Source organism: Prionailurus viverrinus, chromosome B1 (genome assembly GCF_022837055.1).
Source record: "Prionailurus viverrinus isolate Anna chromosome B1, UM_Priviv_1.0, whole genome shotgun sequence".
Lineage (NCBI taxonomy): Eukaryota > Metazoa > Chordata > Mammalia > Carnivora > Felidae > Prionailurus > Prionailurus viverrinus.
The window spans coordinates 111,259,993-111,274,434 of record NC_062564.1 but is presented as its reverse complement, the minus strand read 5'-3'; the positions used below and the strand labels follow the sequence as shown (position 1 = coordinate 111,274,434).

Genomic DNA, 14,442 nt, shown 5'->3' with positions numbered 1-14,442 from the left:
ATCTCAGTTTTGTGAGTTCAAGACCCGTTTTGGGCTACAAGCCCAACATGGAGCTTACTTTAAAAAAAAAGTGTCAGGGTTGGGGGTGGTGCCTGGGTGACTCAGTCAGTTAAGCGTCTGACTCTTGCTTTTGGCTCAGGTCATGATCTCACGGTTCATGAGTTTGAGCCCCACGTCAGGCTCTGTGCTGACAGTTGTGGGCCTGTTGGGATTCTGTCTCCCTGTCTGCCCCTCCTCTGCTTGCTCTCTCTCTCAAAAATAAATAAACGTTTAAAAAAAAAGTTCTTAAAAAAAAAAAAACTATTAGACTATTTCAGTCATGAAGCAGTGGAGTTCAGAGAAAATGAAAAAGATGTTATGAATGCAAGGTCTAGGTCAGAAGGGCTAACAGTCCTTGGTGACTGATCAGATAAAAAATGGTGGAAATGGAAGAGTAAAAGCTATCTAAGAAATTCTAGGCTAGGTGACAGAACACAACAATTGATTTTAAGAAATAAAATAAGTTCAAGACCCACATCAGGCTCTGCACTGACCATGCAGAGCCTGCTTCGGACTTTCTCTCCCTCTATCTCTGCCCCTTCCCCACACACAAGCTCTCTCTCTCAAAATGAACTATAAATAAATAAATAAATAAATAAGGTTAAGATGAGAGTTGATTTTCAGGAGGTGTGCTGGTGGGGTGAGGATATAATTAGCAACTTTTTAACATGTTAATTTGAGGGTGGAGTTCTGTATGAAAATGTCCTACAAACTGTTGGACGAATAGAAACTACAATCATCATACAAGAGGCCAAATACAAGGATTTTGGGTTTCTCCCAAATAGCTGTGTATAAAAACTGATGATGCCAGAGCAATATCTGGGAATGTAAGGTTATATGTGTTAGTCCTACATTTGTAACAATTATATATTTAGTTGTTTAAATATGCAGAAGCACAGAGCTAAAATTCAGTAAAAGTAACCTAGCTAATCACTTTATGTTGCATAAAGCACCACTGTTTATGTCCTATAAAGCACAGCACCAACAACTACCTTGTCAACTTCTTAAGAAGCACAACATGTATACTGAAAACTGTACTTTGTGTTTTTGTTTGATTTTTGAAGCTTAGTAAAGATCAATGAAATTTTACAAAAGGAACACATAGGTAAGCAGCACCCAAATCAAGAACTACCATCATGAGCCACCCTCAGAGTCCCTCTTCCAGCCACCCCCACTCCCTCCACAAAGGGAGGAGACTTAGCATAGATTACTTTCATCTGATTTTGTACTTTATATAAGTAGAATCAAATGTTTAGATGTTCTTTTGTGTCATTGGTGTGGTCATTCTTTACATTACTATATGTTTATCCAATTGAATGCTTTGCAGAGGTTAAGATTGAAGTGGAGGAAAGATGTTTCAAGTCAGTAATAGAGTATGAGCCCATCTGGGTAAATATATTAAAGATAATGTATCTACTTCAAAAAGCATTTATCATATTTGTGCTGTTGCATACATTAAAAACATTTTATTATTATTATTATTATTTTAATGTTTATTTATTTTGAGAGAGACAAGGCAAGCCAGGGGATGGACAGAATCCCAAGAGAGAGAATCTCAGGGCTCAAACTCAAGAAGCTTGAGGCCATGACTTAAACCAAAATCAAGAGTCAGACATTTAACCCACCAATCCACCCAGATGCCCCTTTACATTAAACACATTTTAGAATACTACATAGGAAATTGATAACCGTGATGCCTTTGGTGAAGATGACCTGAAGTAAAGACAGACTTTTTGGGGGCTCCTGGGTGGCTCCATCGTTTGAGAGTCCTACTCCAGCTCAGATCATGATCTCAGGGTCTGTGGGCTCGAGCCCCCCATAGGACTCTGTGCTGACAGCTCAGAGCCTGGTGCCTGCTTTGGATTCTGTGTCTCCCTCTCTCTCCTTGCCCCTCCCCTGGTTGCACTCTGTCTTTCTCTCTCTCAAAAATAAATAAACATAAAATATTTTTTTAAAAAAACCAGACTTTTTAATTTTAGCTCTTTGTGTCTTTAATTTTAACAACCATGCATTTTATTCAATTAAAAAAACATGAGTAGAAAGTTGAAGAATCCTTTAAATACAATTCTCGCATTTAATTTGAGAACCCTTGTTGACTACTGTGGTAATAAAACATTGGCCCAAGAACTTAAATCACAGCACTGAAAATGTCTGAAAATTCTAGGAGTAACTGGTGACCCACTTAAAATTGTTGATTTAAGCTGTTAAAATTGTTGATTTAAACTTTGAATCAGGCCATTTTCACAGTCATGATTTTCCAGCTCCCAGAATAAAATCAGAATAATTAGTATGCGTATCTATTACTCAGGAAATCCAAACAGTTTTAAAAGAAAGTAATGGAAAAAACAAAAAGAAAAGAATGTTTGGGAGCTTTAGCTGCTATTACTAAGGAAACCAACTCTATTTGCCCTGTCACTGGATTTTAAAAAAGAAAACCAACAAGTTTGATAAACAATAAGGAAGAAAGACTAAGAGAGTGAAGAAAGATTTTTAAATTCTCGCAAGTACTGAAAATAACTTTTTTTTTTTTTAAGTAGGCCCCATGCCCAACATGGTATTTGAACTCACAACCCAGAGATTAAGACTCACATGCTATACCAACTGAGCCAGCCAGCACTCCCCTGTCCCCCAGTTGGGGTTGTGAGTTCAAGCGCCAGGTTGGATATAGAGCCTACTTAAATTTTTTTTCAAAAACCAAAAAACAAACAAAAAAAAATTGCCTATTATATTTGAGTTACATAAATAACACAAATTTATTAAGGAAAAAATTAGAAATTGTATGAGAACAAAACAGAAAAGAAAGTCACCAAAATTTTATACAGGTTATTACACTTTCATAACCTCCTATGTTTAGTGAATAGTATACTGTAAAGATTTTTCTGTCAATAGATGTTACCTTCTCCAAGTGAGGTTTATGTTTTATTTTTATTTTTTAAGATTTTATTTTTAAGTAATCTCTACACCCAATGTGGGGCTCAAACTTAAAATCCTAAAATCAAGAGTTGCATGTTCTGAGTGAGCAGGCCAGGTGCCCCTCCAAATCATGTTTTTAATCTACAAAATATGGACAGTAATATTATGTACCATGTAGCACAGGCCTGGCATATGATAATCATTCAAAAATAGCATCTTTTTTTTTTTTTTTAAAGCACCTGGGGGTGTTCAGTCATTAAGCATCTGACTTCAGCTCAGGTCCTAATCTCATTGTTTGTGAGTTCAAGTCCTACATTGGTTGTGCTCGAGCACCACGGTGGGTGAGCTCAAGCCCTGCTTTGGGTGAACATGAGCCCCACTTCGGGTGAACCCCACTTCCCTCTCTCTCTCTCTCTCTTTTCTCCTCTTGGGATTCTCTCTCTCTCTGTCCCTCACTCACATGCGCCCCCCCCCCCAATAAATAAATAAATAAATAAATAAATAAATGTTTGTTTATTTTGAGAGAGAGAAAAGAATATGAGAGGGGCAGAGAGAGGGAGAGAGAGAAACCCAAGCAGTCTCTGCACTGCCAGCATGGAGCCCAATGAGGGGCTTGAACCCACAAACCACAAGATCATGACCTGAGAAGAAACCAAGAGTCAGACACTAGACCGAGCCACCCAGGTGCCCCACATTGTTATTTTTATTTTTATTTATTTTTATTATTATTATTTCTTTATTTTTGAGAGAGAGAGAGAGTGCGCAAGTGAGCAAGGGGCAGGGTGGGGGGGGGGGTGGAATCCCATGAGGGGCAGACAGAGACAGAAAAAGAGAAGTGGGGCTTACCTGGGGCTCGTGTGTGTTTCTTTTTCTTTCTTTTTTTTTTTTTTTTTTTAACCCAAAGCAGGGCTTGTGTTGACCGGAAGTAGGCCTCAAGCTTGCCCCATGTGGAACTCAAAATATGAGATCATGACCTGAGCCCAAGTCAGAAGCTTAACGGCTGAGCTACTTAGGCACCCCTACATTGTTATTTTTAATAGCTACTTAATACCCTTTATGTTATCTACTATAGCTTCTTTTTTAAAGATTTTTTGTTTTTAGAAATTTTATTTAACTCTTTTTTATTATTTTAGAAAGAGTGGGGAGTAAGGGGAGGGGGCAGAGGAAGAGAGAATCAAGCAGGCCCCATGGTCAGTGCAGATCCCGAATCAGGTCTCGATCTCATGACCTGAGCAGAAATCAAGAGTTGGATGCTTAACTGACTGAGCTACCCAGACACGCCAAGATTTTTTTTTTAATTTTAGTTTTAAGTAGTTTTTATCTGTACCCAATGTGGGGCTCAAACTTACAACCCTGAGATCAAAAGTCACATGCTCTACCGAATGAGCCAGCCAGGCACCCCCTACTATAACCTATTAATGAAACAATTATTGCTTGACATTTGGTTTCCTAATTTTCTTTTAATTTAAAAAAAATTTTTTTTAACGTTCATTTTTCAGAGACAGAGACAAAGTGTGAGTGGGGGAGGGGCAGAGAGAGAGGGAGACACAGAATCTGAACCAGGCTCCAGGGTCTGACCTGTCAGCACAGAGCCTGATGCAGGCCTCGAACTCACAGACCACAAGATTGTGACCTGAACCAAAGTCCAACGTTTAACCGACTGAGCCACCCAGGTGCCCCTCTAATTTTTTATTATTATGTGTGTGTGCTTAGAAAAAATTCCTAGAAGTGTTTATGACAGGCAAGGGGTGCAGTACAAAGAAAGTGAAGGAAGTGGTCCATGAATTCCTAAGGGCCTACTAAATATTTCTAAACGCCATTTTCCCCCTCCTATAAAGTTCATATGGTTTGTGCCATGCATGTCAAGTACTTATGTTGCTAATGACCATGACTGACTAGACCAGAGCCAAAAGCAAATGTGTGGCCTAGACCTGGGGGAGGCCAAGTGTCTCTGGGGCGTCTGGGAGTCAAATCCCATCCAGTTGGTTTGCCACTGGACCCAGCATCACCTTCTCTCCTGGGTGATAGGTGTCTCGATGAACAGACCGAGCTCCTGCAGTGCTGCTCCAAGAGGATTGCTCTTATCCAAAGCTTGACTGAATGGCTGAGGAGCTGACATCTGTGTCTTATACTGAAGAGACATGGGTATGTCTCTCTGCTATGACTCTTCTAGAACCTGATCTTCCATCTTTAAAATGAAATAGGAGGGGTGCCTGGGTGGCTCAGTCGGTTGAGCGGCCGACTTCGGCTCAGGTCACGATCTTGCGGTCCGTGAGTTCGAGCCCAGCGTCGAGCTCTGTGCTGACAGCTCAGAGCCTGGAGCCTGCTTTGGATTCTGTGTCTCCCTCTCTCTTTTTTAAACGTTAAAAAAAAATTTTTTTTTTAAATGAAATAGGAGAAACTGGAAGGAACACCTTACGAGACATATTAAGGCACTATAAATTTGTCTTCATTCTGAATACAATGGTTGTACTTCGGAGCACTAGCTGAACTGTTGCTCTCTATCCGTGCCAGCATAAATACTTATACATCCTGTTTCTTCCCAGTTGTGGGTTCAGTGTTTGACTGAGCTGATTGAGAACACTGTCTCTCTGGGGTGACTGGGTGGTAGCTCAGTCAGTTGAGTGTCCGACTCTTGATTTTGCCTCTGGTCATGATCCCAGAGTTGTGAGATGGAGCCCTGTGTCATTGAGCCTGCTTAAGATTCCCTCTCTTTCTCTCTCTCCCCCTCTGCGTCTCTACCCCACTCTAGCTCTCTATCTTTCTCTGCCCCTCTCTCTCTCTCTCTCTCTCTCTCTCACTCACTCAAATAAAAAAATTAAATAGGGGTCCCTGAGTGGCTCAGTTGGTTAGGCATCCTACTCTTGATCTCAGCTCAGGTCATGATCTCATGGTTCATGGGATAGAGCCCCAGCTCAGGCTCTGTGCTGACAGCTCAGAGCCTGCTTGGGATTCTCTCTGCCCCCTCCCCCCCCTCAAAATAAATAAACACACTTAAAAAAATGAAATAAAGGAGCCCACCTGGGTGGCTCAGTTGGTTAAGTGGCCAACTTCAGCTCAGGTCATGATCTCATGGTTCGTGAGTTCAAGACCCACATCAGGCTCTATGTGGACAGCTCAGAGCCTGGAGCCTGCTTCAGATTCTGTCTCTCTCTCTCTCTCTCTCTCTGTCTCTCTCTCTCTGCCCCTCCCCCCACTCATGCTCTGTCTCTTTCTCTGTCTGTCAAAAATAAACATACATACATACATACATACATACATAAATAAAGTGGTTTTAAAAAAATCACAGCCTTTCTGGGGTTCCTGGCTGGTTCAGTCAATAGAGCATATGACTCTTCATTTCAAGTTTCTGAGTTCAAGCTCCACATTGAGCATAGAGCTTACTTTAAAAAAATATTTAAAAACAATGAAACAAACAAAACCACAGTCTTTCTAAGAATAAGCTGTCCAAAGGCCTCTGATCACATCATACTATTGACTTGAATTCCCCATTGGTCCCACCCAGGACTCTAATCCTCAAGACTATTCTTTGTTTTATGGACATATTTTGTTTTGGATGGTGCTGACTTTGGTCTCAGTTTTAATATATCATATATCAAATTATCTTAGATTACTCTTAAAGGAGAAAAGCTGACCTCAATATCAGTGAACAAATAGATTTTTCAGTTTAACAATGGACCCTATTCTCTATTATACACTTACCCTCTCTAACCAAAAACTATCCACTTTGGTTTTTCAGGTGGCCTAAAGATCATCTCCCTATCCATATTTGATTACGAGTGTGTGGAAGAATGGGCCTAATTTATACATAGTGTATTTTTTAAATGCTTTTTTATTTTGAGAAAGAGCAAGGGGAAAGGGCAGAGAGAGAATCCCAGGCAGGCTCCATGCTGTCATGCTCATGGTCAGTGTAGAGCCCCCACAGGGCTCCATCCCACAATGGTGAGATCATGACCTGAGCTGAAATCAAGAGTCAGACACAACCGACTGAGCCACCCAGGTGCCACTAGAGTGTATATTTTTAAAGATTTTGGGGGCGCCTGGGTGGCTCAGTCGGTTAAGCGGCCGACTTCGGCTCAGGTCATGATCTCGCAGTCAGTGAGTTCAAGCCCCTCGTCAGGCCCTGTGCTGACAGCTCAGAGCCTGGAGCCTGTTTCAGATTCTGTGTCTCCCTCTCTCTCTGCCCCTCCCCCATTCATGCTCTGTCTCTCTCTGTCTCAAAAATAAGTAAACGTTAAAAAAATAAAATAATAAAGATTTTTATTAAAAAAGTTTTTTTAAATGTTTATTTTTGAGAGACAGAGAGAGAGTGCAAGCAGGGGAGGAGCAGAGAGAGAGGGAGACACAGAATCTAAAGCAGGTTCCAGGGTCTGAGCTGTCAGCACAGAGCCCGACACAGGGCTCAAACTCATGAACTGCAAGATAATGACCTGAGCCTAAGTCACTTAACCCACTGAGCCACCCAGGTGCCCCAGAGATTTTTATTTTTAAGTAATCTCTACAGCCAACATGGGGCTTGAGCTCACAACCCCAAGATCAGGAGTCGCATGCTCCACCCACTGAGCCAGCCATGTATCCCTACAGTGTATTTAATCCTCTATAATATATGCCAGATATCAATTTCTTTCTGATTATAAAATAAATATAGTTAAGTGAAAAAGCAAGTTGAAGAGTAAAACAATTTCACTCATATAAAACATGTTTACATACATACAGATATAAAATTTATATTTGCATACAAAAAGTAGGGACAAATATAAGCCAAAATATTAACAGTGGCTATATCTGCAGAGTGGAATCTGGTGTGGATTTTCACTTTTTACTTTATTTTTTTTAACATATATATATATATATATATTTTTTTAATTTTTTTAACGTTTATTTTTGACAGCGCATGAGCGGGGGAGGGACAGAGAAAGAGGGAGACACAGAATCCGAAGCAGGCTCCAGGCTCTGAGCTGTCAGCACAGATCCTGACATGGGGCTTGAACTTATGGAGTGTGAGATCATGACCTGAGCTGAAGTTGGACGCTCAATCGACTGAGCCACCCAGGTACACCTAACATATATTTTTTAATATTTATTTTTGAGAGAGAGAGAGATAGAGTGTGAGCAGGGGAGGGACAGAGAGAGAGGGAGACACAGAATCCGAAGTAGGCTCCAGGCACTGAGCTGTCAGCACAGAGCCTGACGTGGGGCTTGAACTCATGAACCATGAGATCATGATCTGAGTCGAAGTCAGTTGCTTAAACAACTGAGCCACCCAGGCGCCCCTTTCACTTTTTACTTTATACAACTCTGTATTAATTAATAATAAAAGTGAATACAGGTGTTTACTGTGCCAAGCACTATAGCAAGCACTATATATTTATAATTCATACTTAGAACAATCCTATGAGATAGATACATTTACATATGAAGAAACTGAGGATCAGAGAGATTAAGAAACTTGTCCAAGATCACAGGCTAATAAAAGGGAGAGCTGGGATTTTAAACCAGGTCTCCCCAGTGCCCAGATAAGTTCCTGGTGCATAGAAAGCATGTTGGTCATCTTGATAGATGCAGAGAAAGTATTTGACAAAATTCAACATCTTTCATGATAACACTCTCAACAAATTAGCTATAGAAGCAATTTACCTCAACATAATAAACACTTTATATGACAAGCCCATCATACTTGTGAACATCATACTCCATGAAAAGCTGAAAGTCTTTCCTCTAAGATCCGGAATAATAAGACAAGGGTGCCCACTCCTACCACTTCTATTGACCATAACACTGGGAGTCCTAGCCAGAGCAACCAGGCAACAAAAAAGAATGCACAAGGAAATAGAAAAGGAAGGAGGGAAATTGTGTTTGCAGGTGACATGCTTTTATATATGAAAAGAACTACTGACTCCACCAAAAACTGTTAATACTAATAAGTGAATTCAGTAAAGTTGAAGGATGAAAGATTGACACACAAAAATTTGTTGCGTTTCTGTTCACTAACAATGAACTATTTACAATAGCATCAAAAAGAGTAAAATATGGAGTGTCTGGCTGGATCAGTCAATAGAATATGCAACTCTTGATCTCAGGGTTGTGTGTTCAAGCTCTATGATGGGAATAGAGTTCACTTTAAAAAAAAAAAAAAAAAAAGAATAAAATATTTAGGAAGAAATTTAACCAAGGAACTGAAAGACATATTTACTAAAAGCTATGACACTTTGATGAAAGAAATTGAAGAAGACACAAATAAACAGAAAGATGCCCTATGAATTGGAAGAATTAATATTGTTAAAATGTCCATATTACCCGAAGCTATCTACGGACTCATTGCAATCCCTATCAAAATTTCAATGGCATTTTTCACAGAAACAGGAAAAAGAAGCCTAAAATTTGTATGGAACCACAAAAGACCTTGAATAGTCAAAGCAATCCTAAGAAAGAACAAAGCTAAAGGCATTTTGCTCTCTGATTTCAAACTATATTACAAAGCTATGTTATTTTTTAAAAGTATGGTACTGGCATAAAAATAGACACATAGACCAATGGAACAGAATAGAGAGCCTAGAAATAGACCCATGCACGGACAGTCAACTAATCTTTGACATGGCAACAAGAATTCACAATGGGTAAAGTATCTCAATAAATGGTGTGGGAAAACTGGAGAGACAAAGTGGAAAATAATGAAATTGGACCTTATACCATACATAAAAATTAACTCAAAATGGATTAAAGTTTTAAATGTAGAACTTGGAACTATAAAACACCTGGAAGAAAACATAAGGAAAAGCTCCTTGATACTGGTCTTGGCAATGATTTTTTGGATTGGACACCAAAAGCTTAGGCAACAAAGGCAAAAATAAACAAGTGGAACAATGTCAAATTGAAAAACTTATGTACAGCAGAGGAAACAACAAACAAAATGAAAAAGCAACATATAAGAGCAGTGCCTGGGTGGACCAGGCAGTTAAGCATCTGATCTCATAGTTCGTGAATTCAAGCCCTGCATGAGACTCTGCACTGACAATGTGGAGCCTGCTTGGAATTCTCTGTCTCCCTCTCTTTCTCTGTACCTCCCTCACTCCTTCTTTCTCTCTCAGAAAAAGAAAGAAAGAAAGAAAGAAAGAAGAAAGAAAGAAAGAAGAAAGAAAGAAAAGCAACGTATGGAATGAGAGAAAATATTTGCAAGTCACATATCTGATATAAAATATAAAGAAATTATATAACTTGATAGCCAAAAAAAATCTGATTAAAATCTGGGCAGAGGACCTAAATAAAGACATACAGATGGTACTGTATGTAGGTTCCTAAAAAGGTACTCAATATTAGTAATTATCAGGGAAATTAAAATCAACCACAAAAGATACCACCTCACACATGTCAGCATGGCTATTGTGTATAGGACAATAGATACCAAGTGTTGGGAAGCGTGTGAAAAAACGGGAATACTTGTACACTGTTAGCGGGAATGTGAAGTGGTAACAGCCATTAGGGAAAACAATATGGAGATTCCTAAAAAATTTAAAAATAGTGCTACCATGTGATCTAGCAATCCCACTTCTGGGTATATATACAAAGAAAATAAAATCAGTATCTTGAAGAGATATTTGCACCCCCAAGTTCACTGCAGCATTTATTAACAATAACCAAGAAATGGAAACAACCAAATTGTCTGTTGACAAACGAATGCATAAGGAAAATGTGTTATATGGATGCAGTGGAATACTACTCGGCCATAAAAAAATGAAATCCTGCCATTGGTGACAACATGGATAATCCTGGAAGACATTATGCTAAGAGAAATAAGTCAGGCACAGAAACACTGTATGATCTCACTTATGCAGAATCTAAAAAAGTCAAATTCATAGAACTACAAAGTAGAATGGTGGTTGCCAAGGGCTGCAGGTGGTAGAAATGGGGTGATGTCAGTCAAAGAGCATAAACTTTCAGTTATAAGATGGTAAGTTCTGAGGATCTAATGATCTAATCTACACATGGTGACTGCAGTTAATAATACTGTATTGTATACTTGAAATGTACTATGAAAAGTAAATCTTCAGTGTTCTCATCATAAAAAAAGGAAAAATAAAAAGTTGGTAACTATGTGAGGTGATGTGTGTGTTAACTAACTTGACTGTGGTTTTCATTTCATAATGTATACGTAAATCATTGTATTGTGGGGCAACTGGGTGGCTCAGTCGGTTAGGCATCTGACTTCGGCTCAGGTCACGATCTCACGGTTCATGGGTTCGAGCCCCGGGTTGGTCTCTGTGCTGATGGCTCAGAGCCTGGAACCTGCTTTGGACTCTGTGTCTCCCTGTCTCTCTGCCCTTGCCCTGCTTATGCTGCCTCTCTCTCTGTGTCAAAAATAACTAAACATTAAAAAAAATTTTTTTTTAATTATTATATTGTACACCCTTAAGGAAAGATTAAACATTATGAATAAATTAAGCTTATTTTAAGTAGCATCAGTAAGGTATTTTTGATTACTTAAATACTAAAAACAGAAGAAACATTCATTTACATGTATTATTAACTTCAAATTATTCCTATTTAGTGATACTGTGCATGCTGTTAGTCCATCTTCAAGTACTGCCAAGGAATATATGTCAAAATAAAGAATAAAATTCTTTTCAGTTATTCTTTAAATCAGATTTTAACTAATTCAGACATCTTTCTCCATTGGTTTAATTTGTGAGGCCAACATCTATGAAATCACATAGAAGTATATTAACTGTAGATCTGGGTTCTACTGAGCATTTCTCCTCAGAGACGGCCATCTTTGTGGAATCTTTAGGGAGTATTTCATGTTGTTTATGATAGGGGCTCAAAACCCTATCCTACCACTTACTAGCTAACTGCTTTTGGGAATTTTCTTCACCTTTTTCTGCCTCAGTTTTCCAAACTACGAAGTAGAGATTAGGATAATACTCTATTGTAGAGCATGTGGGGAAAATTAAGTCAGTTAATAGGTCTCATGTGCTTAGTACAATATCGGGCATGTAGCAAGGGCTCTATACATACTCATTGCTATAAGAAAAAAGATTGGTATTTATATAAATAATACAATAATCTTTTAAGAAGGGATATGAGAAAAGTGATCATTCTATGCCATAGTAGTTGTAAAGTTTATTTTTAAATTTTGAAAGAATTTTCAGGTCTCAAAGTAATATCATTTTGAGATGTGGAGTGAAAGAACAACAGAAAATGCTTATTGATTGGCCTATAAGCAAACATGAGTGATCTTTCTTTTCTGACACATTTTGCACATTTCTTTTACCTATTTTTTCTATGGATTCTTCTTATTCTGATGTCTTCAGTTTCTTAGCTAGTTCTTCGTATAATTACTCATTTTTATTATTTTATTTATTTTCTTACATTTATCCTTAAAAAACACACTTTCCATTAAGAATCAATAAAAGAGGTATACGATGGAGTATTACTAGGACTCAAAAAGAATGAAATCTTGCACGTGCAACTACGTGGATAGAACTAGAGGGTATTATGCTAAGCGAAAGTAGTCAGAGAAAGGCAAATATCATGACTTCACTCATACGAGGATTTTAAGAGACAAAACAGATGAACATAAGGGAAGGGAAACAAAAATAATATAAAAACAGGGAGGGGGACAAAACAGAAGAGACTCTTAAATATGGAGAGCAGAGGGTTACTGGAGAGGCTGTGGGAGGGGGGATGAGCTAAATGGGTAAGAGGCATTAAGGAATCTACTCCTGAAATCATTGTTGCACTATATGCTAACTAACTTGGATGTAAATTAAAAAAAAGAGAATCAATAAAGTAGGAAGGGAACACCTGGCTGGTTCAGTCAGTTAAGCATCTGACTCTTGATTTTGACTCAGGACATGATCTCATGGTTCATGGGATTGAGCCACTGTGCTGATAGTGCAGAGCCTGCTTGGGATTCTCTCTCCCTCTCTCTACCCCTGCCCCCCCTCAAAATAAATAAATAAAACAAAATCTCAGTCTCAAATCTACATAGATAATTAATTTAGAAAACTTCTTTAATTTCTGTAGTACAGGTGTGCAGTATTAACTAATTTTCATTAATTATATACTTGCTGTTGTGATCTAAGCAGGGACTAAAAATTCCTGAACCCGAGGATGGGGTTCAATAGGTTAAATATTTTATTGATAGTTCTAAAAGTTCAGACTCTTTCTGAGGCAGGGATAGATAGGTCTGAGAAAGGAAGGCTGCACGTGGAATAATCATGTGCAAAAAAGACACACAAGCATCATCTTGTAAATTATTGCTTATGTTACAGATGAGAAACAGAAGCCCTGAGTTGTTCAATTACTTATCCAAAGTCACAGGACAAATGGAGTTATCCCAGATGCTAGATTTAGGTGCTAAAGCCAACACCTAGGAGAAACACCACTAGTAGTCAAATTTATCCTAGGGAAAAAGAATCCCCCAGGAATATGCCTCGGTAGAAAAATTAATTCTCGAGGCACCTGGGTGGCTCAGTCAGTTAGGCGTCCAACTTCGGCTGAGGTCATGATCTCACGGTTCATAAGTTTGAGCCCCATGTCAGTCTCTATGCAGACAGCTCAGAGCCTGGAGCCTGCTTCAGATTATGTGTCTTCCTCTCTCTCTCTGCTCCTCCCCCACTCTGTCTCTCAAAAATAAATACATATTAAAAAAGAAAAATGAAGTTCAACAGAGCCAATTTTCCCATTATTAGAAGCAGTCCCTGTTCCTTCCAATGGACACAGATGTATGTGAAGATCATGTCATGAGACAAGTGAATCTTGCTTTTGCTCAAGCCCATGGTGCTGGCAGGATGGGCAAGTGTCATGGTCTTCATACTGCCAGGAAGCTCCGTAGCCACTGACGAGATCAGAAGTGGTACGATAAACAGTACAAGAAAGCCAATTTGGGCACAGTCCTGAAGGCCAACCATTTTGGAGGCTCTTCCCACGCAAAAGGAATTGTGCTGGAAAAAGTAGGGGTTGAAGCCAAACGGCCAAATTCTGCCATCAGGAAGTGTGTCAGAGTCCAGCTGATCAAGAATGGCAAGAAAATCACCGCCTTTGTACCCAATGATGGTTGTTTGAATTTTATTGAGGAAAACGGTGAGGTTCTGGTTGCCGGATTTGGTTGCAAAGGTCATGCTGTTGGTGACATTCCTGGAGTTTGCTTTAAGGTCGTCAAAGTAGCCAACGTCTCTCTCTTTTGGCCTTATACAAAGGCAAGAAGCAAAGACCAAGATCTTACGTTTTGATGATGAAAACATGACAATAAATTTTCATATACAACAACAACAAAAAGACAAGTGAATCTTTTAAAAAAATTTTTTTTAACATTTATTCATTTCTGAGAGACAGAGAGAGTATGAATGGGGGAGGGGCAGAGAGGGAGACACAGAATCCAAAGCAGGTTCCAGGCTCTGAGCTGTCAGCACAGAGCCCGACGTGGGGCTGGAACCCACAAACCGTGAGATCATGACCGGAGCCAAAGTTGGATGCTTAACTGACTAAGCC

General features: G+C 39.2%; 1 pseudogene; it reads left to right on the top strand.

Annotated features, from left to right (window-relative positions):
- The first annotated feature begins 13,742 nt into the window (after positions 1-13,742).
- On the top strand, positions 13,743-14,197 carry LOC125164821 (40S ribosomal protein S23-like; annotated as a pseudogene).
- Positions 14,198-14,442: the final 245 nt, after the last annotated feature.